General features: G+C 33.1%; 1 protein-coding gene across 1 annotated transcript in view; it reads right to left on the reverse strand.

Annotated features, from left to right (window-relative positions):
* The window catches only part of LOC133172915 (alpha-mannosidase 2x-like), a 38833-nt gene extending 22388 nt beyond the window's left edge, over positions 1–16445 (reverse strand). Inside the window, exon 1 of the mRNA XM_061307775.1 lies at positions 16428–16445. The gene's annotated coding sequence lies outside the window, so the exon portion shown is untranslated. The remainder of the gene's footprint in view (positions 1–16427) is intronic.
* Between the last annotated feature and the right edge of the window lie 2974 nt (positions 16446–19419).

Below are 19419 nucleotides of genomic sequence, written 5' to 3' on the forward strand. Positions count from 1 at the left end.
CTGGCTATTAATATGTGACTGTATTTAAACATGTGCGGCATGTAATGACTGGAATTGATACTTGTACCTTGGTAGCAGACAGGAACATAAACTAGTAATAATTAATACTCATATTTATTTTTAAATCCATCATGTGTAACTCAAGGAAGACAGAAATTCAAACTGATGACTGATGAGTTAAGACAAAAACAACAACAACAACATTATATCAGGTCACATCCTACAAGGACTTAACAGCTAATACCAACATTGCCAAAAATGGGAAGAAAAAAAAACATTGATTCCTCAATACTACAAAATAGCTTATGTATAAGAAACCAATGATAATATTTTCTTGGCTCTCTACAACAACTCTTGACCCAAAAGCTCAAGAAAAAAATCACTTAGCCTTGTTTTACAAATGACTTAATTTCCAAGGCTAAATCTCTTAAAATGGTCAATTGACATTTCCCATTATGTTTTTGCAAACAAGAGAAGATAAATAGTTCTTAAAGGAAGATAACCTTTCACATCAAAGGGTACAGAGATGGAATAATTGCCTACTTGGAAATCTAAGTTCTGTCAATTTCAGAACCAAGTGAATGTGATCTGATGCCTTAAAATCATGATATGATGTAGGCTTATCATACATAGGTACCGGTATTAAAAAGGTATTTACTTAATACTGAACACTGATGCTTGGGTGGTGGTATTCTGGAATAAAATTATCATGTCGTATCACAATACAGGGTTTGTGATCATTTTACAAAATTATAATTTTACAATTATTCAGCCTCTTTGCCAAAAAAGAGTATTTTAATGTCAAATAATGAAGATACATGCATTTTTATTTTTGATCTTTACTTCACTAGAAAAACAATTATTATGTAGGTAAGGGAACTTAGCAATTTATAAACCCAGGTATTTGATTGAATTATATATTGTTTTAAAATATTGCTATCCTTGCAGCACTATACAATTTAAATACTGAAACATTGTCTGTGGTCTATTTTGGACCAAGTTTTTTTTATTTGCAAATTTCTGTGATGCTTGACTGACTTATACAGTACTTGTTGCTGCAAATCAGTCATTTATTGTATAACATTCAGCTACAAGACAATGTTTGTATAAAATATCCCATCAAATAAACAAACTTGAATGAAAAATTACAAGAAAAACAAATTAATAAGCCACATTTTTAAGTTGCAAAGTTAACTTTGGTGATCTAGATGTTTGGTGAATTCTTTTTGAGGACAATATGCAAAATTGAAAGGATCTGAAAAAGACATTGAAACAACAACCAGAAACAGTCAATTTCCATGATCAAGGTGAACTAATCAATGAGCATACTGAGTAAGGGGATCTATCTCCATCATAATGAATCAGCAGATTGATAATGCCCCAGCAGGCTTCATCAGTGAGTGCAATTAAGAGCTGCAAAAATGCAATTGGTTCCACAAGGGGGAGGCATAACAGTTTTATTGATGCATTTACCATTATAGTGTATGGATGATTGTTACTGAGCACACCTAATCCCCAGTCTCTTGGTTATAGTTCATTTACAGTGATTAAAGCACTATCAGTTCACAGAGGACGGCTACCACAAGGCCATCTGTGTGATTCGTTCTGATCCCCCCTGCCAGGAACATCTGTATTGCTTTGCATGATATCACACAACCTTATGTGCAGTATTGAAATTTGCATTGCCCATCCATTGGTAATGCTCAGCTGTGTGCAGTATTGGATTATATTTTGTCTGCAGGTAGTTCACAGCTGCATATAGAGGCAAATAGTTGTCTGGTACCATGTGTGGCAATATATCTTGTTTTTCTCTTGATATTTTGTAAATTAAATGGGAAAACATCAGAAACAAACACATCACTTAATTTTTCAATCACTTGCAATCAAAGATACACAATAGTTTGTCTCCAGGCTGGCTGTTTGACAATAACAGATAAATGAAGCAAATATTCCTCAGTCACTGCAAGCAATTATTAGGTACACAAAGAAATGAAAGACACATTAACTATAAATCAGGATCGAAGTTTACTGGGGACAAATGAAATTGCAGAAGTTGAAACAACATAGTTTTGCAATATTAACTGAAAAGTGTTATAGCCAGATTATGCATGGTCACCATTTTACCATTGTGCAAAGTGAGGCACATAAAGCAGGTAAAAAAAAAGAAAGACATAAAACCTCATATTTAAAATTACCCTCTTTCAAATGCAAAATTTTCCATCCACTAATTTTGATTAATAGGAGACATTTATTATCTAGGATTGTGAAACAATTTAGACTTAAATCAGAATTTTTTGCCCTCAAATGGTGTAGAGGCCAAGTAGTCAAAAGCAAAAATGTTTATAAAGATGGCATCACTAAAGTGCTTTTATTTGCAAATTTTGAGTTTCAGCTCCTCAGAAAATGAGCTTTTTACTGATGATTGAAATTTTGATTTCAGTCTGTTTCATTAACCTGAGGCCTGGTATATCTTCTATAAGCATTTCATCAATTGCATTCAAATGTACCCTAGTTGAACTTCAGAGGAGCACCAGGATATTAGCAGGAGGTATGAAGAATTTCTAGAAATTTATGAAATTAAAGAGGTAGGTTTTACCGTAAAACACTGTTTTAGTGTTAATATAGTCACAGGGACCTGGGAATTTACTTCACTATATCTATAATTCATTACATCTGTATAACAAATTGGTTAAGTATATATAGTGAATACACACTATACATGTTTTACTTCAAGTATGATTACCGAACATGTTCAGAGAAAAATACAAAACTTACTTTGGTACTAAAGTTTACTAATGAATTTCAAATATCAATACTTATGAAAAATAATGTCATTTCATTATACATGTATTAAATTTTCAGATCTTTAAAATTTGTTATAAAAGAAAAAAATGCACAGTTTGTTATTTTAAACTTTTACAGGACACAGAATCAGTTTGTTATATGAAAATTTGTTATAATCGTAAAATTTTAAAATGTTAAAAAATTTGATGCTGATCCCAAAAAACTTTGCTATACCCATAAATTTACTAAATCCATGTTCATACTAAGTGAGTTTTACTGTACTTATCTCACATTTGTAAACATTACAAATCTATTTCTTCACCCAAGTCTGTTTTGTTTCTTTTTTTTTAAATATAAATTAAGGCAAACCAATCTTAAAAGATCAATAACAACACAATGCTTTAAACAGAGGCCCACTGGTAACCATGCTCACCTGAGTCACCCTGCCCATGCTGTTCTTCAGAATATTTTTTCCACTTTATCCCTATGAAAAGTTTTGATTCAGTACTGTGGCCCCATCATACCTCCAGAAACCTGAATCAGACTTTCTTCATCTGCACTTCCTGAGGATGCTGGCATATTAATATAACCAGCCATTACACTGCTGTTCTTTAAATTTAAAGAAGATTTTTAATGATTTTCTTTTACTTACAGATACCTGTATATTACCATGTAAAATTAATTTGCATTTTTTATTGGGGTTATGATTTGAATCAACGAACTCTAATCTAAACTCAGGAAGAAAGTTTTCTCATAAGTTTTATACTTTCTGGCCTTAGCTGTTCTTTTCTAAGATTTTAAATGATGTCAACAATTTTCACTCTTAATTATCTCTCCTTTGAACAAACCTGAAACTTCCTACACCAAAGGGTGCTTTATGCCAAGACTGAAGGAAACTGGCACAGTGGTTTAGGATAAGAAGATGAAAATGTGAAATGTTTGTAATTATGATGCCAACACCACCAACTTAAGCCTTTAATTTATTTGGCTCAGGTGAGCTAAAAACTTGCATGAAATAGCCCTATTTAATTCCATCTCTTAAACTTCCTTTGGCAAAGACGAAAGCAACTCTCAGAATTTGTCTGTAAATCTTGAAAAACATCAGAAAATGCCTGCTTTGCATGCACATGTATATATTTCTATGCCTGAATGCTGTCATAGACGTGTCATTATCTAGAAACTTGGTGTTGTGGATATTATCTTACAAAAGCAAAATAGATTTCTTGTTCTTTTTTCTCTCCTTTCTTCTGAAATATACATGAAATATGCACATCAATCATACAACAATATAATTCTTTCATTAACTGTCATTGCACAAAATATCAATAAGTCAAGGGAAGTTGCAAATCAGCCAAAAATTAAGTTTTCCTTCCTTTTGCAATATTCAATTGAAGCTCCTCAACAATGACAATGGGAAAAAATCCCTTAATGGTCATTAAACGATAACATCACTTACAAAAGTAAAATTATACCCCAACCCCTCAAGCAAACTTGAAAATGTTAGTTATGAGTCTTGATATTTGTGTCTCTCTGCGGGTGCATAAATACCAAACAGTAGCAGATAGATCATAATTAAACAATTTGATTCTGCCAATTTTTTTCTGTCTCTCTCATGACCAAAAAAAAAAGCCTCTTCTCAAAGCTGACTGCAGTGATCAGTTTAAGGACAATAAATCTAAGCCCTGTTAAGGGGGTTGCCACCTTTGCTTATAATAAAATCAATACCCTGTCACAATGTACCATTTGTGCAAGGATATTGCCTTTTTCCTGCAAGGAAGACTGTCTGGCGGAGGAATTAATGTCCTTCTCAATTATCAAAATTTTCATTTTTCAACTCTAGCTCTTTTACTTTCTCTCTCTCCCAAAGTTTCTATTGAGCTAAAAACATGAATACTGCATTTCCAGTAAACAATTAATTTGGCTGTGTATTCTTTTTAGCCCCTTAGGGGGAAAACAGATTCTGCTAAATCAAGTACACCACTAAATGTCATCATTACACATCTACATAAATACATACATTCAGAAATGTGCTAAAGTAAAATATGCGCTAACTTGTTGAAAATTCAATTTCCACCAAATATCATACATGCTAAATATAATACATTTACAGTATTTTGATGGTTATGCCCTACTCCTCATGTTTTGGTTTTTTTTTTCCTGGGGGGGGGGGGTAGGGAGAATGGGGGTTGCATGAAATTCTGTTTTTCTTCCATTTCATTCATTAGATGCAGTGTACAAATTGGCTGAATCTATGATTGTTTGAAAGAAGATTCAACCATTTCAGAAATAAGAAGCTTAAAATGTTCAAAAATTCAAGAATCACACTAAAAATTCTTCAACACGAGGCCCATGGGCCATAATGCTCACCTATGTAACCATAGTCCTTGCAGTTCTATGAGAAATTGTGAGACTTTATTTTGGCCCCATACTAAATCTAAGGGGTTCTGAATCCACACAATATGGAGATGCTTCTGAATCAATATCAATGATTAACATGGCCTTGTTGAAGAAATATTTCTCCTGCATACTAAGCATTTAGAAATTTTATCTCTGATTTAAGCTCAATCCTTATCCTAGGGTCAATAATTAAAAAAAAAAACAGTTAATCAAAGATTACAAAGCTCACCTTGAGAAATGATATCTATAAGTAAGACAAAGTCTAAAACCAAATAAATATCATGGAAATGCGCATCCCCAGATACAAAATCCATACAAGATTGGTCCAGGTAATATTTGTAGCTAATTGAAAATGGATCTGCACCAAAAACTGTTCAATCGCCCTGTAAATGTAGGTAAGATCAGCTTCCATATCTGGTAGTGTGCATCCCTGGTAACATGCATCATTAATGCAAGTTCAGTTACCAAAGGGCATATAGTTACCTGGAAATGGATCAGCACTAAAACTGTGTTCTGTTTATTTACCTGGATTCAAATGTAGGTCAGATCCAGCATCCCAAACAGGCATTCCTAGATGCATCATCTGTGCATGTTGGTCCAGGTAGGGCTTACAGTTGTGAATGAACAACTCTAAAATCTTTAAACTGTTCACTTCTGGAAAATGTAAATCAGATCCAGCATCCAAAGCAAGTCTAGAAGTTTGCATCCCGAGATGCCTCATCCGGTTCATACTTCCTGGGAATGAACCTGCTCTAAATACATTTAACCTGTTCACTCATCCCTAAGCAGTAGGTCAGATCCCACATACACAGCCAGTGTGGTAGAGTGTATCCCTAAATGCATCATCAATGCAGATTTGGTTCCTATAGGGCTTTTACAGTCAAACCTGGTTATCTTGAACTCATTGGAACCAAGAAAAAACTTCCGAGATATCAGAGAATTTGAGATATTGAGGGTAAAATACTTAAAGAATATGTGGTTGGGACTTCCAAATCACTCGACATATCCACAGTATTCAAGATATCGGTGTGAGATACTGAAGTTCAACTGTAGTAACTTGGGGATGAACCTTCTCCAAAAAACCTTAACCTGGTCACTCATCCAGAAAAGGGAGATTCGAAGCCATTCTAGTGTGCATTCCCAGACGCATCAACCATGCAAGTTTAGTCCACATAGGGCTTACAGTTACTTGGGAATGAACCTGCTTCAAAAACTTTAACCTATTCATACTCATCCAGAAAATGTAGGTCAGATCCAGTTTCCAAAGCTGCATCTGAAGCAGTCAAGTAGAGTTTATCCCATGATGCATGATCAATGCAAGTTTGTTACATGTACTTGGGGCCTTTATTTGAAAATTTTGAATCTCCTTTACCCAAGGATGCTTTAGGCCATATTTAGTGAAAATTGGCCCAGTGGTTGGCGAGAAGTTAAAAATGTTTCTATTTTACAGAAGGGCAGATGAAGAGCTTTCACAGATGGATGGATGCTGCAGACAGAAATGGGTGATCAGAAAAGCTCACTTGAGCTTAAAGCTTAATAGGTGATCTAAAAAAAAGAGTCAACTTAGTTGCTACAATCCACCTGCAGAAATCTGTTCTTAGATCTTTTAACAATTATTTAAAACTTTCAAAGAAACAAAATCCATAAAAAGGATGATCAGTTTTTCAGAGGAAAGTGAACAATTGTTTTTAACAAAGCAGCTTCATGTCCCTTAAGACACTTAGTTTCATTTTCAGAATATCATGACCATTATGAACAAAACTTTATAATTTATTTACATAGATGTCAATTAGTGAAACAGTAATGAGTTTTCTCATTCTAAGGAACTGATTTATGAGGTGTAAAATCTTCTGTTGCAGAAAACCAAAGGGACTTCATAATTATTAGCCATACATTTACGGTACCTTGAGCTGATACTGCTATTAAAGAAAATAATGAACAATTCCATTTTGTAAAAAATTATTTTACTTTGTTTGTTTTCTAAAGGCACCTAATTTGAAAGTAGTGTAACATATGGAGTTGAATGCATCAAGTATTTTAAAACTTCAAGCATGTGAAACAAATTGGGGCTAACTATATAAAAAATTCTTCAGAATTGTTATGCCATGATTTTGACACTTCCTTCCTATGTGTTTATTTTAGTGTTGAAGGAGAAATCAATGAAAGTGGGGAGACTATTAAATAGCTTTATTTTCCTCCTTAATTTTGACTATATGCAAGCCAAAAACTTTTAATAAAAATCCTCCAAAGTGTCAAAAGCATGGTGTACAAATCATATCTCACCATGAAAACTGGAAAATTGTTTACATCTCTTAACATCTGGAATTCTGTAGATAGACATATAAATGTAAACATACATGGCTAATGTGATAGACCAACTATCAATCAAGCAAATCACTTTAGCAGAACAAATCAGCTCGTCAAGTGAGTGTTGCTGAAGGCAGACATCAGGAATGGCTGGTGTTGACGTCTAACGGTATCAGCTGTGCAACGGAAGGGTGTCGATGGTAATTGCCAAATCAGACTGCTGTTGACATAGCTATCAGTGGTGAAAGGATGGTGACATATTAAAACATGTAGCTCATGGACAAAATGTTCAGTAACTTTTGCCTTTGAATAAAGAAAATCAGAAATATATTGCAAAAGTTTATAAACTGGGATTATAAATCCTCGACAGTACGTAGGGCTCAGGGTGGATGTGACAGGTCAACAGGGGATGCTTACTCCTCCCAGGCACCTGACCCCTTCTCTGGTGTTTCCAGGGGTCTGTGTTTTAGCCCTATTCATGATTCATTTTGTTACTGGATTTATAAGATTGATCACTTCCATTATCTTCACCTTTTATGACACTTCGATATTTAACCATCAAGCCAGTAGTATGGCAATTCAAATTAAAAAAAAAAATATTACACTCACTAATAATGGCATAGACTGACTTGTTAGTTTTATAAATACATACTGATCATCTAAAAGGATTTTAAATGAATAAATCAAAGTAACATTGTACATGAATAAGTTATCTAGACCACATTGTGTAAGGCTCAAAAAAGAAAATGTCCCAAAACTGAAAATTGCTGCACTTGTCAGAGTCATAAAAGGGCAGTAAATTTAAATGCATTCACACTGAGTTAAGATGTTGGTTTTATGTCTAGTAAAATACAGACTTTCATAGTTTCACATACTTCAGAAATTAATTAACATTTATGTCTGTAACAAATGAAAAAATATCAGAAATCAGAATCCATTAATCTAATTTAATGAAACAAGTGTTGTTTCTTTCTAGGGAAACAATGTTATTAAAATACTGTCAGTGAAATACCACCAAGAAAGATGATTACACACATTTTAAAACAAGCCATAATATGAAATTTTAAGACTCAAATAGAAAACAATAGAAAATGTAAAAAAAAAAAAAAAATAAATAAATAAATAATATTAATAACATTTACAGAAGAACCATATGGTTACTTAAAACAATTCTAACTTTTGCTTCCAAACTGCAGATCAGAAGTCCCTGATGAGAATGTAGCTCTATTGGTCTGACCTAAATAAAAATCAAGGTACAGAATGTACTCTTGGGAATTGAACTTTTCTAAAATTTCAACAACAAAAAATCATTCAATTATTAAAGCTTAAATTTTCCTGCTTTTTCATATCTTTTTCTTTAAAAAATAAAAATGTCACAGAACAACCACACATAGTTCCTAGCAGGCAAACAAAATGTCATAGAACAACTACACACAAATCAGACAAACAAAATGTCACAAAACACCAAGACATAGTATCAGACAAAGAAAATGTCACAGAACAACCATACATAATATCTGACAAACAACAATGTCACGGAACAACTACACACAGTTCCAGACAAAGAAAATGTCACAGAACAACCAGACCTAGTACCAAATAAGCAAAATTTCACACAACAACCATAGTACCAAATAAACAAAATGTCTTAGAATAGCCAGACAATACCAGACAAACAAAATGTCACAGAACAACCACACACAGTTCCAGACAAATAAAATGTCACAGAACAGCTACCGGTAGATATAGTTTAAGACAAACAAAATGTCATGGAACAACCACCCAGGCATAGTACCAAACAAAAATAATCACAGATCAACCAGACATAGTACCAAACAAACAAAATGTCTTAGAATAGCCAGACTTAATATCAGGCAAACAAAATTTCATAGAAAAACCAGGCATAGTACCTGACAAACAAAATTTTACAGAACAACCAGATACAGTACCAGACAAAACTTTGTCACAGATCAACCAGACATATTACCAGACAAACAAAATGTCAATGAACAATTAGACATAGTACCAGACAAACAAAATGTCACAGAACAACCAGACACAGAACCACACAAATATTTGTCACAGATCAACCAGGCGCAGTACCGGACAAACAAAATGTCAATGAACAACCACACACAGACCAGACAAACAAAATGTCAATGAACAACCATGCATAGTACCTGACAAATAAAATTTTATTTTAAAAATGGTACAAAACAACCAAATGTACTACTTTAGACTTTTTTCAGTTCAGGGGAACCTTTTGGCAAATCAGTAAAACATTATTGGTATTAAATTCTCTAATAAGTTTTAAATAATTAAATGTCACTTCCAATATTCAGAGCTTAAACTTTAAGCTTAAAACTGAAATTCAATCACATTAAGAGAAAAAAATCACTTTAAAAAAAAAGAGCAATTGCTTTTTAAAAACAATGGAAAGATTGATTATACAGAGAGCTAGCAATTTAAATTTTTTTAATCCCATTATTATTGTTAGTGCAAACCAAGACCTTTAACAAAGTGGGTGCACTCAGTTAATTACAATACTCTAGCTTTTGCTTTAATTAGAAAATGTAATCTAAAACAAATGATGGAAAACCAGATTCTTCTATATTACTGAAATGTCGACAACTGGAGTAGTATTTGTGAACAATACAATATACAAAAGTTGCAAAGTAACTAAGAACTAAATGCACTCTACAAATAACAAAAAAGAAAACCACAATCATTTGAATAAAACATATGTGATAAAATTTTTAATCCATTGTGAGGCACAAGACTGAAAGAGGTACAACTGTGCATGTAGTGGGGGGTGGGGAGGGGGTGTAAAAACACTGAACAATATAATTTTTTCTTTTGGTTATCTGGTAAATTTCTGCACATTTCAGAAGGTACAATACACCTAGGAAAAACATAATAATAGACTGGCATGATAAAACTGTAACATCAAATCTTCAAAATATTTTTTGATTATATTTAGGATTGAACTCACAATAAATCACTAGCCTACTCAAATAGTACTGGGTAATAATAAAGAATGACATAGCATTAAACTGATACATAGTTCAATAATTGTATACTTTCAATTAGAATAATACTTTATCTCCTTAACACAGCTATATGGTTTATAACCCCAGGCACATATGCTTATATAGTAGGTATAACTAATTAGAGATGCTTAAATCTATTCTAAGGAATTTTGAGTAAGTTGTCTTTATACCCATTAGTAGTACATCAAACTACATGTATCTTTGCCTCCTTCATTTTTTGTAGGTAGCCACAAATCCTGATTGACCAGGTCCTGTAGATGTGCTATAAGGTTTTTATCCCAGGATTCCCATGACTGACCAGGTCCTGTAGATGTGCTATAAGGTTTTTATCCCAGGATTCCCATAACTGACCAGGTCCTGTAGATGTGCAATGAAGTTTTTATCTCAGGACTCCCATGATTGACCAGGTCCTGTAGATGTGCAATAAGGTTTTTATCCCAGGATTCCCATAATTGACCAGGTCCTGTAGATGTGCAATGAAGTTTTTATCTTAGGACTCCCAGATTGACCAGGTCCTGTAGATGTGCTATAAGGTTTTTATCCCAGGATTCCCATAATTGACCAGGTCCTGTAGATGTGCAATGAAGTTTTTATCTCAGGACTCCCAGATTGACCAGGTCCTGTAGATGTGCTATAAGGTTTTTATCCCAGGATTCCCATAATTGACCAGGTCCTGTAGATGTGCAATGAAGTTTTTATCTCAGGACTCCCATGATTGACCAAGTCCTGTAGATGTGCTATAATGTTTTTATCCCAGGATTCCCATAATTGACCAGGTCCTGTAGATGTGCAATGAAGTTTTTATCTCAGGACTCCCAGATTGACCAGGTCCTGTAGATGTGCAATAAGGTTTTTATCTCAGAACTCCCATGATTGACCAGGTCCTGTAGATGTGCAATAAGGTTTTTATCTCAGGACTCCCAGATTGACCAGGTCCTGTAGATGTGCAATAAGGTTTTTATCTCAGGACTCCCAGATTGACCAGGTCCTGTAGATGTGCAATGAAGTTTTTATCTCAGGACTTCCATGATTGACCAGGTCCTGTAGATGTGCAATAAGGTTTTTATCCCAGGATTCCCATAATTGACCAGGTCCTGTAGATGTGCAATAAGGTTTTTATCTCAGGACTCCCAGATTGACCAGGTCCTGTAGATGTGCTATAAGGTTTTTATCCCAGGATTCCCATAATTGACCAGGTCCTGTAGATGTGCAATAAGGTTTTTATCTAAGGACTCCCATGATTGACCAAGTCCTGTAGATGTGCAATAAGGTTTTTGTCCCAGGACTCCCATGACTGACCAGGTCCTGTAGATTTTGCTATAAGGTTTTTATCCCAGGGGATCAAGGTTCTTAAAATGATTTGATTCAGAATTTAAATTACATTAGAAATCTTCCTACATCTTAATTCATTGTGTATATAGCATACATGTATATGATAACATGTTTTCTAAATGAATGATCAGAAAGTTTTTCCATTCCATTCCCAAATAACTATAAGTCCCTACTTTTGATGACCTTGCACACTTGTTGCATCTTTGAGACCCAAACTTTCATTTTCACATATATTACATGTGACCTACATTTTTGTACAAGTGGTCAGTAAGATATTTTTAGTGCAGGTCCATTTCCAATTAAAAGTCTTTTCACTTTGATTAATCTTGGAAAGGTGTTGCATTTTGCAATGAATATTAGATGTTTTGGGAACATGTATATAAATCTTTCCATGTATATATTTGCTTAGATGTTACATCTATAGATTCATACTACCAATCATGATTTGGATGCTGTATTTTCAAGTGAGTAACTATATCAAATTTTTGAGAGCACTTCCAATTTTTGAAGCACCTGATCTCTGTTGTTTTATAAAAAAAACAAGATAGTACTAGTAAGAATACATTACATTTCACCTGCTCCAGGGGCTGCATGGAACTTTTATTTACCAAATGAATTATGAAGTTAAAACTGTTAAAGCAGGCCATTTTCCAAAGTCTTACAATAACCAAATGTGCATGGATGGTATTGTTAACTCCACTTGTTTTAAATTTGCATTGCATTCACTTGAATTCTCTTTAAATTAACTTTAAATTCTCACATATAATAAGCCCTACATTGACCAAACTTGCAAAGATATTGTGTCTAGGAATTCGAATAAATGATGTTTCAGATGCCGTATGTGTGCATATAATTTCCAGATATGTGATCGGTTAATATTTCTAAATGCAAACAAAGAGGTCTAGATATTTTTTCACTTCAAAATACAGTTTTGTTCATTCTTTTTTTTTCACAGTAGAAATTTGAGAAACCCTCATTCATCATCATTATATACTGTTAAGCAATTGCAACCATATATTTTTCAGAATTGACTTCCGTGTTATACATGTACTAACAGATAAAATTAATAAAAGGGAATTTAAATGTGTTTACTTGGAAATATAGGTATCAGAATTTTTTAACTTGCTCATCCCTTGTAATTTTTCATTAAAAAAACTTTTATTCATATACCATAACATCATTCCATTAGGAGATGCCAGAGTTCCAATAGAACTAATGCTTGCATAAATATTTTTTTTTCAAAGACATGAACCTCTTTAAGTTACCAGTACCCCACTGGTTCACATCTTCAAATTACAATGTACATAAAATCACATTGTACATTAAGCACTATTTATGAAACAGAAAAGTAATAAATTGATGTCTCATTCTTTCCTGCAACCTGGGAATAAATGAATTATCTGTTTCACTCTAACTAGAATAACCTTGCATAAAAGTTGCCTTCTGAAAAAAAAAATTAAAAACATCTTATTTTTTAGTTCTAATGCATCATAGAGGTTAGTGTATACTCTGATTGATGGGACAAATGATTTAATTTGAACATATTTTATTGCCTTTAAATTTTACAAATGGGATCGGGCAAAAGTTCCAGAAACTTAATAAATACACCCTTTCCCTACTTGTGAATTATATCAAATATTTTTACAAATATAGGTCAAAGTTTAAAATGGGCCAAAAGAGCCTAAGTTTCCAATTAAAACCATTTATCTTATCCTTGTGTATATGACTTATACTGGTTTTCCCAAATCTAAATTATTTATCAATACATACAGATATAGTTTTCAGAATTCAGGTGAAAATGTTACTTCTAAACATAGACTCTTTGCAGATAAACTTTATCCACATATCGCAAAAGGCCTGCAAAAATAAAATACTTCCATCATCAAAATTTGATAGCTGACTTAAAAATCTTTAAAGCTTACAACTGCTGAGAATAAATCTTCTAAGAAATTTTGCTTAATGGCCATTGATTCTCATATAGCAACTTTTTTCTGAATCTGTTGCTATCAGTTTCAATTAAACTAATGCTGCACTGAGATTTAATGGCTGGTCTTATCACACAGAGGCAAGAGAGGTGACCAGTGGCTTATCTCCCTTGACCACACTTCTCCCGACAAGATTTGGAGGCAGATCAGCTTGAAGTTAATTTGCCCAACAGGATAGATCAAAGGAATGGGGAGGATAAAATGGCTGTAGTCAGAATGAAAGGAAAACAGTTGTTTGCAGGCTCTCTGGAATCAGAACAAATTAGATGAGATCCAAGGGAACAGAAATGTCTGAAAGGGATATTATAGTAATTATATAAGTTCTTTGAATAGTTCATAAAAAATTCTTATTTGCTTATCTAATTTGATTTAATGTAGTTGAAGGGGTTATATATATTTGATGTGCATGTCTATATGAATTCTGCTAATCAAAAAAGATCCTAGTGCATCAACTACACACAGACTCGCATAAAAAATTGACAATCATATCAATTAATCTATTTCCTGAGCATTAAGAAGATAAAATCGCTGGCCTTTGTTATGGTAGGCAGTATTCAGTCTATACGAGAGAGCATCACAATTAAATACACTTTGCCAAAAAAATCATCTGGCAAGAAAAGATTGAAGATTTATGATCAAATTCTGACAGAAATAAAAAAAAAATTTCAAGCACTTAACTTGTCCAGAAACCCCCCTTTTTCAATATCTTTGTATCATCATTTCATTCAGCACTTGAAAAAAGATCACTGACATTTAGATAATGAAAACAAAAAAATGGAACATCTCAAACCTGAGTATTACAATATATCATATACACATGCAAGCACCATACTTCAATTATCTAGATGTTCTTATCAATGCAGACTAAAATATTCTCACAAAATTGATAGAAATACCAACCATTTACAGTTAGACTTTTAGATTCTATAGATTTTATATTACATATAAATCAGCATTTTAAAATACATTATTTATGCAAAAACAAGAGACCTTTTAATTCCTCTCATTACCAGGGGACATGATATATCTATGTGAAACAAAACAGCTGAGTGTGATAATACAATGCTCTTGACATTATAATGATTAGCATGGAACTGATATGTATGGTAGTACAGTGGCTTTTTGATTTTTGAAAATGGTTGTATACTTTTTCCTCCCTCACTCAAAAATTTCAAGTTTACACTTACAATGTTAACAAATGTATGGAAATTAGTTCTTTTTCAAAATCTTTCTATGCATACAGTTTTAAAGTCAGAATAATTCAATTTCATGAAGAGAGATCTGCATATGATGCATAAACTTAAATATTAATCCAATCTATCTTCAAATAAATGTACCTAAAAGTTAGCAACAACCTTAATGTGATTTGCTGATTCTTTGAAATGCACAAAGAGCTTACTTGATTTTATTAGCTTTTCCTGAATTGATAAAAAAACAAATTCTTGATCCTAGCTTCATGCATTCTTAATCAAGATACTTCCTTTGAAAAGTCTTCAAATCTATTCCAGTTTTTCAGAGTTTTTTCTTAGAAGGTTACTTGAATGCAGAATTGAAATGTTTTACAAAAGTATATAAACACTCAGATGTACATTACATATACATAGCTGAAGTACATCGCTATCCAGAAGTCTCTGACAGGGCTATAGCTCTACTGGTTTGTACATGAAACAGTGGAAGGGAAAAGGTGCATCTGAACTTGTAGCACTTTTTAATATTGTTTTTTTCATTTACAGAATAATGTATATTGATGGTTTCTAAACTTTGTTTATGGTTTTATTGATATCAAACTAGAAATGAAGGAATGTAGCATTTTGAAAGAATTTTACAAAAATTTCTATTGTTAGTATATAAATGTAGCAATCAAGTTCATAAAAAAAGAAAACATTTCACAGGATTATGTATCTTTAAGTAATAAGGTAAAGTTTTATACTAAATTTTATTGAAATAGGAAAAGCATTTTAAAAAAAATGTTCAAGACACACAGACAGACAAGGAAGACAGACTATCATCTTAATAAAATGGATAAGCTCTTCTGATCTTCTATCAGTAGAGCTAAAATTGTCAAATTGAACTTAGGAAATATGATTGTGCTAAACTGGACAAGGCTTGCACATAGCTATTGGCTGTAAATATTACAACTTAGTTCTCTCTATAGAATAGAGAACAAAAAATATAAGAGTCTAAATTGGTATTCTAATTAGGATTATTCCACACAAAAATCAATTACAGAAAGTAAAATATAGATACAAAGGACCTCTAGAGAATATGTACAAATAAATTAAGATAGTTTGTTCCTCCACAAAAATGGGTTAATAAATAGAAGGTCAGTCACAAACTTGAGGAAAATTTGATCAGCGAGTCCAAGTAAATTCTCACAGGATCTAAAGGCAAATCTATAACTTCATGATTTCTCATAAATGGATAAATGTAGTAATATCTCAAACGTGACTAAACTTTATAACATGCAATTACATATGAATTCCACATGTGAAACTTGAAGTTTTGAATTCAAGGATTTCTCCAGTCTTACCTACAGAACATATTTTTCAATAACCAGTTATAACCACCTTACCTTATGACTGAAGTTGATCAGTATATCCTAGTGAAGTTCTGTATAGATCCTGTTTAGGATTCCCCCAATCTTGGATACCACTACTTATCTATGGCAGGAAAATGTTCCATAAGGAAATCCTCAGTCATCTGCAGAATATCCAAAACATAATCAATGCATTTTTAACCACTCCATAAAACTGCATTAATGTAGATTTTAAAAAAAATCATCAATGTTCAGTACTTTTATCAATTTTTAAAAAAAATCATTAATGGTCAGTTACAAGTTAGTTACAATTAAGTTACACCATTCAAAGGTTTTTCTTGAGACAGATTGAAAGAAACCTGTATTGATTCAGTTTTTATGACAAGCAGATTACAAGGCACAACAAGAGGTCCATGGGCCACATTGCTCACCTGAGCACTGTGGCTAGGAAAAAAGCAAAAATCAGTTCAGTATTGAAAAGCTTTAATGCACAAGTGGTCCCGACCTACCCCTAAAAGGGGAGGGGGGGGGTTATGATTTAAACAAAATTGAATCTACACTAACTAAAGATGCTTACACATGTACATATTTCTTTGACTACACTAGGAAGAAGCCACAGTAATTCCATAATTTACACAAATATAAATGTATGTATGATATACATAAGGCAGGTGTGACCGGTCGACAGGGGATGCTTACTCTTCCTAGGCACCTGATCCCAACTCTGGAATATCCAAGGTCTATGTTTTATGCCCTGTTCACATATTTGTATTGACTGTTTGTTTGTTATTTTAAGATTGATCACTGTTCAATATATTCTTCTTTTTCACAAGTTAAATGCTCAAGTGAGCCTGTGGCCTATGGGCCTCTTATATGAGTATTTTATATAATAAATTCATACTAGCCTGAAATTACAGACTTTGATGAAGCAAATTCTGTTTAAAAGGGAGTTTTCAAAAGGTCTTTGTATAAAAAAAAAAATTGGGGGGTGGGGGGTGGGGGGTAATTTTCGGCCCATAATTGGAACTTATTGTTGTCGACACAATGAAAATAATTATTTTAGTGCATAGTGATTTTTAGGAACTTTAAAATTTTAGATACCAAAATGACAGCTTTCAAAAATGATATCAGTATTTAGATGGGGAAAACACTTATGTGTATTTCCAAATCCATGCACACCCAATCAACTTTGCCCAAATCAACCCCCATCCCAAGTTCACTTGTTTTTCTGCCAAATGTGGAATAGATAGCACAAAGTTATACCAAAAAAATGTATGTTATTGTAATATAAATACATGTACACCTCTCTGGAAAATTTCTAGACCTTCATCTCATGTTCATCCAATCTGATTAAAATAAGATCTTTGTTAAGCTTCGAAATTCTGATGGTCGTTGTACACTGACCATTGGAATTTCGGAGCATAACAAAGATCTGATTTTAATCAGATTGATGTACATCAGCCTGACCAGTACTACTTTTACTGTACTCATTGGATTGTTCATGGTGTACTGGACATGTATATAGTGATCAGTCTGGATTATTTTTTTTTGTGATGTTTGATCAGTAGGAATTCATAGCATGTTTTAAGTGGATTATCACTATGATGTTAAAGAGTAGGATTTCAACCTATGGGTAGAGGAAATCTCAAACTAGAGCCAAATTTCCCTATTTTTCTTTCTCGGAGTAGGATTTCCCCTCTTTTATCAATGCTTAAATCATATTGACAATATTTTGGCTAAAAGTTTATATGAAAGTCAACTAATTTTTTAATGGAAATATGAGTGTTTTTTACTCGAAAGCAAAATTGTCAAATTTAATATGAAATCTTAAATATTTAATTCAAATCACTGAGTCTCAACCTCGAATTTTAACTCACAGGAAATTGTAAAATTAGTCACTCGAAAATCATAAGATTCAATGTTTCAACATCCTCTGTCGACACCGGTGTACGTTTGTTCACAAATTTTAAAATGTATATCTAGTCACCTTTAGTGAATTGATAATTTGTTTGCCCTCTAAATGGCCAGTGTTTATCTATGAATCGATCCTTTTTACTAAGAGTGTGTGAGAAAATTCCAAAATTTATGTTATTGATAGGTTCCACATACTATTTTGTGAGCATTTGAGTCCAATACTCCTTCAAAGGGAAAAAAGAAAAAAAAAAGCCAAAACAAAAAACAATACAAGAAACACTGCTTTTGCAAGCCAAAGCATGAGTATGTCCCCTCAACCCCATCAGTGTAATATTGAATTTGAAAATAAAATTCCTTTTTGTTTCCATAACTGTTTTACAGTTAAAAATTTGTCCAACCAATTACAATTATTGTGCCAATTTTTTTTTCAGAAAACAGTTTGACCAAATGAAAAGAATAAGATTTTAATGCTTCAAAAGAATTGGTTGGAGAGTTACTGAGAAAAAAAATGACTTAAAATTTTCAGTTTTCATACTTCGTATGTTTTAATAAAACTGGTCACCATTTTGAGGAAGAGACACATGTAACAATGTGTTGCCCCCTCCCCTTATATACATGTAAGTAAAGCCATCATATTTTACTGGGGGGCAGGGGTTGCTCTGGAGAAATTGCACTCAATAACTATTACACAGAGTAGGATTTCCCCACTGGAAAAATTGAATCTGGCATGGGATTTCAGTAGGGGAAATCCTACTCTAGAGTCTTTTTTCGAGCAGGAAATCCTACTCTAGAGCCTATTTACCTGGGAAAATCTTATTCGAGAGCCAGTTTTCTTGGGGGGGGGGGGGATTTTAGAGGGGAAAGCCTACTCTACAAAACTGGTAACTGGCAATAAGTACTAAGTTCATCAACTGGTATTTTATGCATAAATCATCAAAAATAAAAATTCAAGTACCATGCACATCTCTAATACATTATGCACAATTGATCTGCAAAGTAAAAACATCTTATTTTGAAAACTGTAGGAGGAATTATCCACATGAATGATGTACCCTATAACTATATACTGCTGTTTTACTAATTTTGGCAGTTAAACGGGTTCGATCATGGCTGG

Source organism: Saccostrea echinata, unplaced genomic scaffold (genome assembly GCF_033153115.1).
Source record: "Saccostrea echinata isolate AGI-Se365-2 ecotype Australia unplaced genomic scaffold, CSIRO_AGI_Sech_v1 ptg000002l, whole genome shotgun sequence".
In the NCBI taxonomy this organism is placed as follows: Eukaryota; Metazoa; Mollusca; class Bivalvia; order Ostreida; family Ostreidae; genus Saccostrea; species Saccostrea echinata.